Genomic DNA, 16,833 nt, shown 5'->3' with positions numbered 1-16,833 from the left:
CTGTATATATTTGTGCCCACTTACTGAATGCTGACCCAGTTCTCTCAGCCTTTGTCTAAATTCATGTGCTGGGCTCCTCAGCTTTCCTGCATGGCGGAAGTTTTGATGCCAACTTAATATATAATGTGTATTGTTTGGATGTGGTTTTAGCACTGGTGAGTGAATCTAACTTTTGTGATTTATTGATCATGGTATATTCTTCACCAGGATTTTTCAATTAATGTCAGAGGGAATTGTCTGGAGCAGTGGTGGCTAACCATTTTGTGTGCCAAAAGCGGGGGGAGTGCAGGGGGGGAGTTGCACGCGTGCCCACACCCATAATTCTATGCCTCCTGAGCATGCTTGTGTGACCCCCCCCCGCTCCCCCCGTTTTTAGCACATAAGGGCACGGTGGGCCTGGTAGGTCCATTTTTTGCTCTCCTCAGGCTCCAGAGCCTCTCTAGGAGCCTGGGGAGGGCAAAAACAGCCTTCCCCTCCCCGGAAGCCCTCCCGAGGCTGGAAACAGCCTGTTTCCCTACTTCCAGTGGGCCCGGAAGGCCCGAAAATCAGCTGGCTGGTGTGCACATGCACATCGGAGCTGAGCTTGCATGCCCACCGATATGGTTCCATGTGCCACCTGTGGCACGCGTGCCATAGTTCACCATCATGGGTCTAGAAACTTGTGAAACAATCCTCTCCGCTGAAGTGAACATGGAAGCTCAGTGAAAACAATCTCTGAATATATTTTATTTATGTATTTATATCTCACTTTTATTATTTTTACAAATAACTCAAGGTAGCAAACATATCCAGTACACTTCCTTCTCCTATTTTCCTCACAAAAATAATTCTGTGAGGTGGGTTGGGCTGCAAGAGAGTGACTGGCCCACAGTCACCCAGGCAGGCTTCCATTGCTTAGAATAGAATAGAATAGAGTAGAGTAGAGTAGAGTAGAGTAGAGTAGAGTAGAGTAGAGTAGAGTAGAGTAGAGTAGAGTAGAATAGAATAGAATAGAATAGAATAGAATAGAATAGAATAGAATAGAATAGAATAGAATAGACTTTTTATTGGCCAAGTGTGATTGAACACACAAGGAATTTGTCTTGGTGCATGTGCTCTCTGTGTACATAAAAGAAAAGATACCTTCATTAAGGTACAACACTTACAATACTTAATGATGGTCATAGGGTACAAATTTAACACTTAATGATACAACACTTAATAATAATCATTGGGTACAAACAAGAGGGATTAGGTGGGATTTGAATGCACAGCTTTCCACTCTCTAGCCCAGGAGTCTCCAACCTTGTCAACTTTAAGGCTTGTGGACTTCAACTCCCAGAAAACTCCCAGAAAGCAAAGCTGGCTGAGGAATTCTGGGAGTTGAAGTCCACAAGCCGTAAAGTTGACAAGGTTAGAGACCCCTGCTCTAGCCTGGTGCCTTAATCAGTAGACCAAACCTCCCTCCCTCTCTCTCCACACACACACAAACACACATAGATGTTATTGACTATCAGTATATTATTTTGTTACTGACTTTCAATTTAGAATGTTTGTGTGCCTATGTGAAACAATCTTTTCCTAACCCTAATGGCTTTAGGAAATTTTTCTGGTGATGCTAAGAAAGTTATGTTTATCTTGAAGCAATATATGTAGTTTATCATTATATAATTTTGTTAACAGCAATGCCATTTCCATTACAGTCATGTAAATGCCAGCACATGGATTATAGAATTATTTGTGTTGAATTTCCAAGAATTATTCAGTTATCCGTGGGATCATGTTCTACTTAGTAGCCTCGTGTGCCAATCTTGCATCTTTGTTGTTTGTTTTATTAATAAGGTAAATACAACAGCAGAGAGGTCTCATTGGACCAATCAGCTTTCTAAAGACTACCCAGCAACCTCAATTTTAAACAAAATGAAATACATTTATCTGGGTGTTTTCTTTTAGATAATTTCCTGATCAAATGCATATAGAATTCTCTTTGGCTTTAGAATGTAGCTACATTATGTACTGCAGCTGTGCTGATGAGTTGGATTCTGGAGCTCAGCACAGGAGATGATATGGAGATACATTTGGCCGTTTGCCGTGTTTATCCCTGGGTAGCTGGAAAAGTACAGAGGCAAGATTGAGTTCAAGAGCACTTGGGGGCCAATATGGCATTGTTTTCATACAACATGCTCCACTAAAATCCTAACGTGCTGATTATAATTACAATGAACTTCATAAAGAAGCATCAATTTGCAACTTAATTTGGTCTACCCACATAAAGTATCTATTTCCTAAGAAGGAAGGATTCTATATGTAATTCAGAAATGTTATACAGTTGGATGTCTCACTTGCTACAAAGAACATTAAAGGGAGGAGGATTTCTGTAGGTATTATTACTATTATTATTATTATTATTATTATTATTATTATTATTATTATTATTATTATTATTATTATTATTATTATTATTATTTGTAGCAATCATCCAGATGTTCCAACTGGGTTTGGCATTTTTGTCTACCTATCGAGTTCTTTCCAAGAACCTGGGATAAGTAGTCCTGTAACCCATTTTTCACCAGTGTTGACCCAGGCCCAAGTAGGTAGTAAGAAACTCAGTCCATAAAAAAAAAAAACTTTATTCGAACAGCTGAGAATTTATTTATTTTATTTATTTATTTATTTAATCACATTTTTATACCGCCCTATCTCCCGAGGGACTCAGGGCGGTTTACAGCCTGATAAAAACACAAATATAAATACAAGATAAAACACTAATTAAAAACTTATTGAATAAGGCCGAATTTAAAATTTTAATTAAAATAATAAAACCCCGTTAAAAACTAAATTTAAAATTAAAATTCTAATCCAGTCCTGCGCAGATAAATAAATGTGTCTTAAGCTCGCGGCGAAAGGTTCGAAGGTCAGGAAGTTGACGGAGTCCTGGGGGAAGTTCATTCCAGAGGGTGGGAGCCCCCACAGAGAAGGCCCTTCCCCTGGGTGTCGCCAGTCGGCACTGCCTGGCGGACGGCACCCTAAGGAGTCCCTCCCTGTGAGAGCGCACGGGTCGGTGGGAGGCAATCGGTGGCAGCAGACGGTCCCGTAGATAACCCGGCCCTAAGCCATGGAGCGCTTTGAAGATAGTTACCAAAACCTTGAAGCACACCCGAAAGGCCACAGGTAGCCAGTGCAGTCTGCGCAGGAGAGGTGTCACATGGGAGCCACGAGGGGCTCCCTCTATCACCCGCGCAGCTGCATTCTGGACTAACTGGAGCCTCTGGGTGCTCTTCAAGGGAAGCCCCATGTAGAGAGCATTGCAGTAATCCAGGCGAGATGTCACGAGAGCATGAATGACCGTGCATAGGGCATCCCGGTCTAGGAAGGGGCGCAACTGGCGAACCAGGAGAACCTGGTAAAAAGCTCTCCTGGAGACAGCCGTCAAATGGTCTTCAAACGACAGCCGTCCATCCAGGAGAACGCCCAAGTTGTGCACCCTTTCCATTGGGGCCAATGACTCGCCCCCAACAGTCAGCCGCGGCTGCAGCTGACTGTACCGGGGTGCCGGCATCCACAGCTACTCTGTCTTGGAGGGATTGAGCTTGAGCCTGTTTCTCCCCATCCAGACCCGTATGGCCTCCAGACACTGGGACAGCACTTCGATAGCTTCGTTGGGGTGGCCTGGTGTGGAAAAGTACAGCTGAGTATCATCAACGTACAGTTGGTACCTCACACCGAAACCACTGATGATCTCACCCAGCGGCTTCATATAGATGTTGAACAGGAGGGGCGAGAGAATCGACCCCTGCAGCACCCCACAAGTGAGGTGCCTCGGGGTCGACCTCTGCCCTCCCGTCAACACCATCTGCGACCGATCGGAGAGATAGAAGGAGAACCACCGATAAACGGTGCCTCCCACGCTCAATCCCTCCAACTGGTGCAGCAAGATACCATGGTCGATGGTATCAAAAGCCACTGAGAGGTCTAATAGGACCAAGGCAGAGGAATAACCCCTATCCCTGGCCCTCCAGAGATCATCAACCAACACGACCAAAGCTGTCTCCGTGCTGTATCCGGGCCGAAAGCCGACTGGAACGGGTCTAGATAGACAGTTTCATCCAGGTACATTGACATGCCACCACACTCTCTACAACCTTCAAAACAAAGCGAAGGTTGGAGACCGGACGATAATTACCTAAAATAGCTGGGTCCAGGGAAGGCTTCTTGAGGAGAGGTCTCACACCGCCTCTTTCAAGGCAGCAGGAAAGACCCCCTCCAACAAAGAAGCATTAGTAATCCCCTGGAGCCAGCCTCGTGTCACCTCCTGCGTGGCCAGTACCAGCCAGGAGGGGCACGGGTCCAGTAAACATGTGGTGGCATTCAACCTCCCCAATAACCTGTCCATGTCCTCGGGAGCCACAGGGTCAAACTCATCCCAAACAGTCTCAACAAGACGGCTCTCTGACCTCTCACCTGGATCCACCAAATTTTGATCCAGACCATTCCGAAGCTGAACGATTTTATCGTATAGATAACCACTAAACTCCTCGGCACGTCCCTGCAATGGGTCATCCTGCTCTCCCTGTTGAAGGAGAGAGTGAGTCACCCGAAACAAGAATTACTTCATTCCCAGCGTCGTTCAACTCAAATTAAAACAAATTCCTCCCAACACAAATTCCTCAGTCATCTCATCTTCCCCAGAGCACACGACCCTACAATCACATCAAGGTAGTGCTTCACTGGGAGTTGTTGTTGCTGTTGTTATTTTTATTATCGTTATGCATATGATAAGGATTGCTGTATGTATGCACACAATCCACATAATTATATCCAAAATGTCTGTGATCAGCAATCAGCAATCCATGCAGTTGCCTCTGATGTTGCTTTGTGCAGATCTTCTAAAGCAGGGGTGTCAAACTGGTGGCTCGTAGCTGGATGTGTCATGTGCAGGCCATGCCCACTCCATGAAGGGAAAAATATTTCACGATAGTCACATGACAGCAACGTGAAGCCGTGAGTTTGATACCCATGTTCTAGGGAATCAGAGAATGCATGTCGCGGGCAATCTTGCCCCAATATGTTTGATAGTTTGCATATCAGCACTACAATCAAACAAGGGGAATCTTTCCATCCCTACTAATACAGGGCAGGTAGTCTATGGCAAGTATCTATTTGATATACTGTGATGACTCAGGGTGACAGAAAGGCAACATAGCCAGAGAACCGATATGAGTTCCTTTATTATCACCAACTGTGCCTTCAATGACCTTTTCAACTCTCCGGCCTGATGAGAGCTCTTCCACCAAACTGTAATAGTCTTTGGCTGGCAATACTTCAGTCCCAAATATTGTAAGCAGAAAACTTCTAACAAAAAATCCAGTGGCAAGACAAGATAATTAATCTGGCAGGACAAGCAAAATAAAGAATTCTACAAATAAAGTAACACGGCAGTAAATCAAACCAGTTTGGAGGATGCCAGGATTCAAATAAACATCAGATAAACTTGCATTTGTTCCCAACAACCGCCCCTCCCATTTGCCTCTACTTTTAAACTCCATCAGCAGCTATGCCTTGTAAAGAGGATCGGGTCCCTTTCCTCCCTCGTAAGCCATGCAACCCACGTTGCTCTCTTCTCTGTTCCTCCCTGTGCTGCCTAGGATGAGGAGGGGTGGGCCTTGGTCTTTATCTCTCCATTGTTCTACCTTTCTCCTGCTTTGCCCAGCCTGATTTTGCACTTCCCAAGTTTTTTCCACAGCCAAAAGATCCACTCTTTTGCTCTCTGTCAGCTGTTCCTCTTCCCCTTCGACAGGGGCATGACACATACAGAGAAATGCTGTGATAGTTAAAACTACAGAAAGACTTCTTTCCACGAAATACATAGTGATAGCTGGGGATGGGGGAGGGGGTGGAGGAAAAGGCTGCAGACTGAAAGTATATTATATGCCTTGAGTGAAGAAGAATCCGGTTCTGGATTCCGGCTTTCTTAGGAATAGATGGCGAAGAAGTCTCAGCCAGTTGCTGCCAGTCACTGCAGAGCAGGGTCTTCAGGCTTTCTAGCTGAAGATTTGTTGGTATGTTTGGAATTTTGACATGTTGAGGGTTTGACAATTTGTGCTGTCACAAAAATGGGTGTGTGGGATGGATTTTTGAAATACAAAATAGCTGTCAGAGGCATGTAGCCAGATAGACATAAAGCACTGGTAGAGCTATCAGCTCTAACGCCCACTCTTGAAAGACACAGTCAACTCCGAAGCTCCTGTTTTACATTTTTCTAGGCAGCCAAATACTGTACACATCCAGACAAAGCATTGGCTGCAGCCATTCTTCAGATTTTTTTTTTCCTGAAGAAACTTATGGAGCTTGTGACTCACAGATGTCAGTAGGCCTTGTTTGTGTTATTCAAAATTGCCTGTTGTTGTTGTTGTTGTTGTTGTTCAGGAACACTTTCTAATAAAACACCCACAATAGTAGTTATGTACAGTGCAAAAAACTAACCAAGAATGGTAGCTGGTTTTTCATAAATTATCAGTTCTGTCCAAGGTCATTCCAGGGGCAATCTGTTCTGGTTTCTTTCCCTGTTTTGAAGTATGATTTAAGTAGATGGGATTTTATCCTCCCACTATCCTGGAAACAACTCACAGGGCTAGACTGTATTTACCAAGTTGCAGCAACATTAGACAGGTAGGAAAGAATAAGTAGGGTTTTAAAAAATGAACCATTTAAAACCAATGTTTTAAAGTATGATGCCAAAGTATGATGGAATTTATAGCCAAGACCACCCTATGATGCCACCTTTCACTATAGTAGATTCTTCTAAAGGAAGAGACAGATAGTCACTAGGAATTACAATACTCTTTCCAGAATACAGTGTAGCTCATTGTCAAGGTTCAAGCAGGGTGGTTCGGAGAACCGGTAGCAAAAATCCCTCACCCACTGCTCATGCCCACCCAATCGCTCAGTTGCCTGCTTGCCCACTTGCGACTTCTTTTAAAAATGCTTTTAAAAGGTAAAAAAAAGATCGCGCACCACAGCTGATCACCAGCCCCCCCCGCGCTGTTCTACTTACCCTATGCCTTCTTTTGGAGTGCACTGCGTGTGCACACCTCGCATTTGGTGTGTGGTGCACACTGCACATGCTCACACACAGCCAACGAACTGGTAGTAAACCGGTTCAGATTTCACCACTGGTTTAAGGTCTCCTGTTGGAGCAGGGGGACTAGAAGACTTCCGAGGTCCTTTCCAACTATATTATTCTATGTTTTGTGTTCAATTAGTTACCTAAATACATCACAAAAGTCAAGGCTTAGGATGAGAGACAAATTAACAATGATTAGAAGGTATGGAAAAATAAAGAGGGCCTCTGTGGTTCAGGCTGCTAATGCAGTCTGTTATTAACAGCAGCTGCCTGCAATTACTGCAGGTTTTAGTCCCACCAGGCCCAAGGTTGACTCAGCCTTCCATCCTTTATAAGGTAGGTAAAATGAGGACCCAGATTGTTGGGGGCAATAAGTTGACTTTGTATATAAATATACAAATAGAATGAAGACTATTGCTAACATAGTGTAAGCCGCCCTGAGTCTTCGGAGAAGGGCGGGATATAAATGCAAATTTTTTTAAAAAAGGATTCTTCTCCCCAAGAAGGATTAAAGGATTATTTTTCTTCTTCTGAAACTATGGTATTTTTTCATGTTTTTACATTACACCATAGCTCATCTGACGATTTTTATCATGCTCCAAAATACTCCTTTTATTTTTTAAAAAAATAACTTGTTCTACAGAAAGTCATGGTAAGAACATTGAAACCTTGATCACCCTGGCTCCCAGATTTGTTAAAATCTTTGCTTCCCCACATTCTGACCCTAGGTACAAGCTGCTTTTAAATTAACAAAGGAGAGTATTTTCAACTCAAGGTGGAAACGAGGGGTCCTTGGTGCTCTCTGCACTTGGTTGTTTTCTTGCAAACGTTTCATTGCACAACCTAGGCAACATCATCAACACTGCACTTAAGTTGTGTAATGAAATGTCTGCAAGAAAACAACCAAGCACAGGGAGCACCAAGGGCCCCTGTTTTTAAATTGTTTTTGGATATGCTGAATATTCTTATGGCCGTCCAAGTGTCAGCTGCAGTCACGTGAAATCCTTGCTTAAAGAGCTGCATGGTCTTCCCTTAACAATGCAACCCGGACTGCTGGAATTGCTGCCACTAAGCAGTATAGTTTTCTGGCTTCTGATCGCTTTGCTTGGCAACAGAGTTTTCAGCCCCAGTTAGCTTCATTAAACAAAGAGTACCTGTTCGTTTGTCCTCCACTATATCAACTGCTTTTTCAATACTATATGCAATGTTTTACCCAGCTACTGCAAATGTTTCAGTGTGCACAAATCTAAGCAGAAGTGAGGTTCAAAGAGCTCTTTCTGATTTTTATATGAAGTTATCTATCACATGGCCACTGTACTTAAGACTCTTCCCAGCTCATTTTCTATTGATATCATTGCAATTTCAGAGAGGTACTGAAAACATCAAGTAGGTATTGATTATTTCAATTTTTTTTAAAAAACCCACTTCTGTATCTTCAGAGGCTACTGCAATGGTTCAAAAGTCAAGAAAAAATTAAAAAGCATGCACATTTTAAGGATATCTTAAAGTTATAAAGATGTTATAGGTTACTCAGCTATTTTTGTGTCTTATCTGCTAATTATACTTGTAAATCACTTTAGTGAGAAATAAGATTTGGTGTTTTGGGCAGGGATGAAATCTACGTACCTTCCTTACCAATTTGGAAGTGCGCGTGCCATATGCGCACATCACATGCACGCGCACACCCTCTGCCCTTGCGCAAAACCTTTCTGCGCATGCGCAGAGGGTACAAAACACATTACTTCCTGGTTAAAACTAGGAAGTAATGACAGCCAGGCAGGGTTGTTACTCTGATTGCTACCGGTTCTCCAAACTACCAGCCAAGATCCGGTCCGAACGGGAGCATTTCACCCCTGGTTTTGGGGGGAAATCAATTAATTAATCTGTTTGGAGATGATTCTGGAAAGCAGTCAAAGTTGAAGTAAACCTGATTTCCAATGGGACATCATTCCAAAGGACAAGTGCTGCCACTGAAAATCAGTTCCTCCAAGCCACAGTCTTCTTCACCTCCCTAAAGTGGAAATCCACTAGTAGCTTCTCATGGTTAGACTGAACTGGCCAGGCCAATTCCAATGGAAGAATGAGGTCCTGCAGATAATTTGGTACCAAACAATGTAGGTTTTCTACATTAGCACCAGCACTATTGATAGGATATAACCTATGCAGTACCCACAGCACAGATGTAATTTGTCAGGTTCTTAAAAGGCATCTCCATATTGCAGTAATCTAAATGTGTGATGCCAAGGACATGGATCACTGAAGCAAGATCTTCTTGCCCCAGAAACAGCCACAGCTGATGCACCAGTTGAACCTCAGAGAAAGCCATGTTGTTCTGTAGGAGGCTAGGGTATGGGATTAGAATGGTCTGGAAGATCCCCAAGTCATGGATCTGCTTTTTCAGGGATAATAATATCCCACAAAGGATACCACTGGAGCAAAGAACTTTGATGGTAATGCCAGAGAATATCAGGTTTATCTGGCATGACAGGGGAGCAACCAGAAGGAACAATTAAATGTGGAAAGTGTACCTACCACTGCCTCCTTCAAGGCTGCTGGCAACATCCCCTCCCACAATATGTTAATAGCCTTATACATCCAAGAAATTACCCTCCCCCTCCAGCTACAATGACCAATTTGTTGACTGGTGTTTATTTGCATGGTCATATCATACCTCTTCGGATGAGCCCTGCATTGGGTAGCAATAAATTTCTAGATGTAATCCAAAGTACTTGGCTTGGCTATATGACTTGATGTCAGCATACTTTCAAGATTGGTTCCAACAGTAGAAATTTAAAACAAATAGATACCAGACTTTTAAATATCCTTTAATGGGTTTAATGAATAAATGCACAGTAATACAAGGAGTGTATGTATCTTTCAATCAGACGGCATCGGTGAGAAATCATATTTTCCAGACACAATCCTTCATAATTAATGCTATCAATATGTGATAGATTACTATATATTTGGTTGAATGTGACAGACAGACAGACAGACAGATACTTACATTTACCCAGTCCTAGAATATCACTGATGCTGAATGATCACATCATTCTTTCCATATCATTTTGCCAACACTTGGGAGAATTATTTTGAAATGTATTTATTTGTCTGCTATGTTTTATACTGCTTTGCTACCAGTATTCAAGAAAGCTAGCAGATATTGTAACTAAATAAACATCTCTTTCCAAAACAATGGCTGCTCTCAGACAAAATGTTTCTGATCCTGTCTAACAAGCTTTGTCTTTTTATGATGGTGAAGCTGTTTTATTATTTAATATTTATTCATTTCTAACATTTCTATCACAAATTGCTACAGTAAGAATATTCAGTGTGATAGAGTGCAAATCCATTGCTCTGCTACATTTACTGTGCAGCTGTGATCAAATCATTGCCTCCCAAAGATCTGTGGTAAGAATTTCTTGCATGGATGAACAAGATATGAATTGCAAAACACCTAGGGGGAAAAAGGGAAAAGACTAAAAGACCACATTGTTGTAGACTTAGTATAATACTCCAAATCTTATGGCAACATTAGAGATTTACTGAAGAGAAAGTCCAGGTTTAGAACCTAGGAGAAGCATCTAATATTTATCAATTCCTTTGCAGCTTCCCAAACCACATGCCTTTATACGTGTCTGTTTATAGAATGGATGAATGGACAAATTGCTCAATTTATAGAATGAGTGTCTGGGAAAGTTCTCCAGCCTTCAGGAATAGATAGTGAACAGAGGCTGCAAAATAAAAATGAAATAAATAAAATAAAAGGAGACTGGAAAAGCTTATTCTGTGAAATTGCTTAGGTGAGGTTCATTTTCATGAGCAGAATAAAAGTTAGGATTCAACCAATATTTCAAAGCATTCATTATTTTAAACCCCAATTCTTTTTATGAAACACTGATCATATATCTTCTTAATAGGCGTACTCTCTCTTCCTCATTGCAGATAACTACCAAATACATCAGTTGTTAGAAAGCTCTAGTGTTCAAGTCACTATATTTTATTCTTTTTAGTTATACATAATCAAAAGACACTGTCACACTTGCAGATATATTGCCTCAAAAATATGTGTTTCAATATTCATATGCCATCCCGCTACAAGAAATTTGAATGGAAAACTAGTTGTAAAAAAGCCTTTTCCTGGCAATTGGAAAGAACATTGATGTAACCAGTATTTTCACACGCATATGGAATTTCGTACTGCACAAATCAACCATTTGTCTCAAAATAGGCCAGAATGCATCACTGTAGCTAAAATCATCTGCAAAAGCAAAGTATTGTCAACTAGTGAAATGGACAGGATTTCTCATTCTGCAGGGAATTCCAGAAGGACCTCACAGGGTAGGAAGACCACATCTGGGATGGGGATTTTCAGGAGGTAGAGTGACGTCAATAAGAGTTTCTTGATTATGATCAGCAACAACTCACACTATCTTTTGACATTCTGGAAAGTGCAGCTGAAACGCAGCCTTTTCCGACTGGGTGCCTTTAATTATTTTAGATTCTAAGTCCTGTCAGTCCCTGCCAGCATAATAGGGTTGATGGAAGTTGGAGCCCAAATCATGTTGGAACCCCATACTGGGGAAAACAAACTAGTGATTTATTCATCCTGCTAGCAGCAGTTATTTAGAAATTCATGCAGAGGATTTACTCAAGCTGTTTTCACATTAAAAGCTGGCACTTGTCCCCAAATCGGTTTTCCTTTGGCTGCTACAAAGATACATCACTGACACATCCAGTCAACGGTACTCCTTGTAATGTCCAGAGCCTCTCTAAAAAAATACAACTCTTCTAAAATAAACTATTTATATTGGTGAGAGGTCAGCTTCTCTGGTGCTGCTGAATTCTTGGCAATTTGCATACCATTAAAGCATTAGCAGTAATGTTTGGAAAATTTAATTTTAAAGCTGTGCAGTTAAAGATGTTTGCTGAATTGTAAGCATCTATGACAGCTGGGAAATTTGTTAACACTCTGCTAGTTACACTATTTGTGCCTTAGACTGGAAGGCAGTAAACAAATCCCCTTTCTTTTTCTACAGCAATGAATGCAATTTTAATACAAGAGAAGGTATTCTAAAACCATTTTTTAAAATCACAGCAAAGCGTTTATGAAGGTGGTATGTCTTCTTATTTTCAATATTTCATTCCACAGAATATATATTTTTTAATGTTGTTGATTTACTTATTTTCAGCCAGGGGTGCAGTTTATATCTTAGTGCCTGAAAAAAAAAGGATGCAGTTCAGTGGTGGGTTGCCCCCGGATCGGACCGGTTCGCAAGAACCGATAGTAAAACTGGCGGGAGGCTCTGCCCACTGACCCGGACGTTATCAGGAAGCTTCTGCGCATGCGCGCGTGGCCCCATTGCGAACCGGTAGTAAAGGTAAATGGAACCCACCCCGATGCAGTTCATTCTAAAACAGCTTTTCTTATTTAATTGTTTATATTACTTCTGCTGGACTTATCATGCAAAGTCTAGCTAACATTAAGACCCTTTCTCTCCCCCCTCAGTTCAGATTACTGTGATGTTCACAGCAAGCAATCATGAATAGAAGACGCATAAGGAGAATAAATAAAGTGCCTCTCTTTTATCTGGTTGAGCTACTGCTGCTGTCTACTGCAGTCATATACCCATAATGGTAAAGATCATAATTATTCAGATGCAATATCAAAGAATTATTAGAGTAACATAGAAATTGGGCAAAAGAGTCATTCTTGAATAATGGCAGAGGGATGCAAGTAGGAACAACAGGATTTATTTTTCATATGAATGTCAACAATTTAGTTATCAAAAGGGACTGAGAGGTCTGGTCCTATAGAGGTCCTTAAATATTAAAAATTTAGCCTCCTATGGCTCTAATACTCTTTTTCCTAGAGATCCAGAATGCACAGTAATACTCAGCCTAGGGCCTATATCCTTATTTCAAAGAGAATCATTCAAACCTCAACCTCCACCCTGTCAGGAATCTTGACTTTGAGCTGCTAATGGAATAAAATCAATATATATTTTGATCATTTGATGAATATTTACTTCTTCCTTTAGCACTAGGAGATTTCAAAACGAAAAACTGCTGAATCAAATCATTTTATTTTTCTGTCTTTGTGCCAGCACCAATTTACTATCCTCCAGAAAGTTCCTGAACAAGACATCCCAAATGGCAAAGTTGTTGGTTTTTCCTGTCAGTCATAACAGCATGCCAGCAGGGAGTCATAATAGAATAGAATTTTATTTTTATTGGCCAAGTGTGATTGGACACACAAGGAATTTGTCTTGGTGCATATGCTCTCAGTGTACATAAAAGAAAAGATACGTTCATCAAGGTACAACATTTACAACACAATTGATGATCAATATATCAATATAAATCATAAGGATTGCCAGCAACAAGTTATAGTCATACAGTCATAAGTGGAAAGAGATTGGTGATGGGAACTATGAAACGATTAATAGTAGTGCAGATTCAGTAAATAGTCTGACAGTGTTGAGGGAATTATTTGTTTAGCAGAGTGATGGCCTTCGGGAAAAAACTGTTCTTGTGTCTAGTTGTTCTGGTGTGCAGTGCTCTATAGCGTCGTTTTGAGGGTAGGAGTTGAAACAGTTTATGTCCAGGATGCGAGGGATCTGCAAATATTTTCACGGCCCTCTTCTTGATTCGTGCAGTATACAGGTCCTCAATGGAAGGCAAGTTGGTAGCAATTTTAATACAAGAGAAGGTATTCTAAAACCATTTTTTAAAATCACAGCAAAGCGTTTATGAAGGTGGTATGTCTTCTTATTTTCAATATTTCATTCCAAAGAATATATTTTTTTTAATGTTGTTGATTTACTTATTTTCAGCCAGGGGTGCAGTTTATATCTTAGTGCCTGAAAAAAAAAGGATGCAGTTCAGTGGTGGGTTGCCCCCGGATCGGACCGGTTCGCAAGAACCGATAGTAAAACTGGCGGGAGGCTCTGCCCACTGACCCGGACGTTATCAGGAAGCTTCTGCGCATGTGCGCGTGGCCCCATTGCGAACCAGTAGTAAAGGTAAATGGAACCCACCCCGATGCAGTTCATTCTAAAACAGCTTTTCTTATTTAATTGTTTATATTACTTCTGCTGGACTTATCATGCAAAGTCTAGCTAACATTAAGACCCTTTCTCTCCCCCCTCAGTTCAGATTACTGTGATGTTCACAGCAAGCAATCATGAATAGAAGACGCATAAGGAGAATAAATAAAGTGCCTCTCTTTTATCTGGTTGAGCTACTGCTGCTGTCTACTGCAGTCATATACCCATAATGGTAAAGATCATAATTATTCAGATGCAATATCAAAGAATTATTAGAGTAACATAGAAATTGGGCAAAAGAGTCATTCTTGAATAATGGCAGAGGGATGCAAGTAGGAACAACAGGATTTATTTTTCATATGAATGTCAACAATTTAGTTATCAAAAGGGACTGAGAGGTCTGGTCCTATAGAGGTCCTTAAATATTAAAAATTTAGCCTCCTATGGCTCTAATACTCTTTTTCCTAGAGATCCAGAATGCACAGTAATACTCAGCCTAGGGCCTATATCCTTATTTCAAAGAGAATCATTCAAACCTCAACCTCCACCCTGTCAGGAATCTTGACTTTGAGCTGCTAATGCGGAATAAAAATCAATATATATATTTTGATCATTTGATGAATATTTACTTCTTCCTTTAGCACTAGGAGATTTCAAAACGAAAAACTGCTGAATCAAATCATTTTATTTTTCTGTCTTTGTGCCAGCACCAATTTACTATCCTCCAGAAAGTTCCTGAACAAGACATCCCAAATGGCAAAGTTGTTGGTTTTTCCTGTCAGTCATAACAGCATGCCAGCAGGGAGTCATAATAGAATAGAATTTTATTTTTATTGGCCAAGTGTGATTGGACACACAAGGAATTTGTCTTGGTGCATATGCTCTCAGTGTACATAAAAGAAAGATCGTTCATCAAGGTACAACATTTACAACACAATTGATGATCAATATATCAATATAAATCATAAGGATTGCCAGCAACAAGTTATAGTCATACAGTCATAAGTGGAAAGAGATTGGTGATGGGAACTATGAAACGATTAATAGTAGTGCAGATTCAGTAAATAGTCTGACAGTGTTGAGGGAATTATTTGTTTAGCAGAGTGATGGCCTTCGGGAAAAAACTGTTCTTGTGTCTAGTTGTTCTGGTGTGCAGTGCTCTATAGCGTCGTTTTGAGGGTAGGAGTTGAAACAGTTTATGTCCAGGATGCGAGGGATCTGCAAATATTTTCACGGCTCTCTTCTTGATTCGTGCAGTATACAGGTCCTCAATGGAAGGCAAGTTGGTAGCAATTATTTTTTCTGCAGTTCTAATTATCCTCTGAAGTCTGTGTTTTTCTTGTTGGGTTGCAGAACCGAACCAGACAGTTATAGAGGTGCAAATGACAGACTCAATAATTCCTCTGTAGAACTGGATCAGCAGCTCCTTGGGCAGTTTGAGCTTACTGAGTTGGCGCAGAAAGAACATTCTTTGTTGTCCTTTTTAATCATTTCCTTCTCATACTGTTAGTGCATCAGAAAGACGTAGTTTGATTTAGTTCAGTAGAAAAAGTAATCTCGTCTTATTTAGACATACCATAGAATGTTTGTGTATTTATTTCTTGAGTGAGAGAGAGCAGTTTGCCAATTCTGTCGCTGTGTCAACCCATTATAAGTTAAACGCTTACTCCTTTTGGCTCTCACAAAAAACCAGAATTTATAGTGGGTTTTGAATGGAAGGAAACCTTGGGAACACTAGGAAAACAAAGAGCTTTAAACGTGTACTCTCTCCATTGATGTTTTTTCCCCTGAAAATGACAAGCAAATTCTAGCTGACTGCTGTAATAATGCTTAAAACTTTGCAACGTTATCCAGTACAGAAATGAATGTGGCTTCCCAAACAAAAGCCATTAAAATGCAATTGTACTTAGGTGTTGTTTTTATGAGCAGTACATACTTATTTTTAATATAAGGTTTTTTTTAAAAAAAACCCATTATATATTTAAAGTTAACAATGATATAATATTTATACTTTAAAAAAAACCCTTTCATATTTTAAAAAAAGAACTACCCTAGACTAGTGTAGCAAGAACCAATGATGCAGTTTTGGCCTTGCAAAAATAATTTTATACTGACTCAATAGAAAGGCTTTCAAATTAAACAGCAATTTTATTTATTTTCTTTGGTAAATTAAATAAAAGTGGCAACAACCGATTTGAAGAAGGATGATATCTACTAGCACATTTATGAAGTATTATGCAAACAGATGTTTTAAATAAAATAAAATATTTAGATTGCTGAATACAAAGACAATTATAAAATGCCTTTGTTAAAAGACATTTTTTCATTTTTATTTCAAAAGGGAGAGATTGAAGAGCTATGGAAACCAGAGAGTGGGGAAGAAGAATTATCCCAGAAATGGAATCAATAGGAAATGATGCTACATTTAAAACAGCTGGGGATTGTAGCTAATATAAGTTTACTTGAAAATAAAAATACTTTATGCCTTTATGTCAAACTGAAACCTGCAATAAAATAATAGCAACAAAAATGAGAATATAAACTTACAGTTAAACCTTTACTTTCTGTCTATATATTGATGTGTACCACCACTGGTAAAACTGGTATTAAAAACATAATCCAATTAATACACATAAAAATTAGAAAGGAATTAGGAATTACTTTCCAATATTTCCTTTCATA

The 16,833-nt window shown here is 40.3% G+C and overlaps 1 protein-coding gene across 1 annotated transcript in view; it reads right to left on the bottom strand.

Annotated features, from left to right (window-relative positions):
* The window catches only part of AKAP6 (A-kinase anchoring protein 6), a 233,943-nt gene that overhangs the window by 101,516 nt on the left and 115,594 nt on the right, over positions 1–16,833 (bottom strand). The window lies entirely within an intron of this gene.

The sequence above is a fragment of the Ahaetulla prasina genome, chromosome 1 (assembly GCF_028640845.1).
Source record: "Ahaetulla prasina isolate Xishuangbanna chromosome 1, ASM2864084v1, whole genome shotgun sequence".
Taxonomy (NCBI): Eukaryota; Metazoa; Chordata; class Lepidosauria; order Squamata; family Colubridae; genus Ahaetulla; species Ahaetulla prasina.
This window is presented reverse-complemented; position numbering and strand designations above follow the sequence as displayed.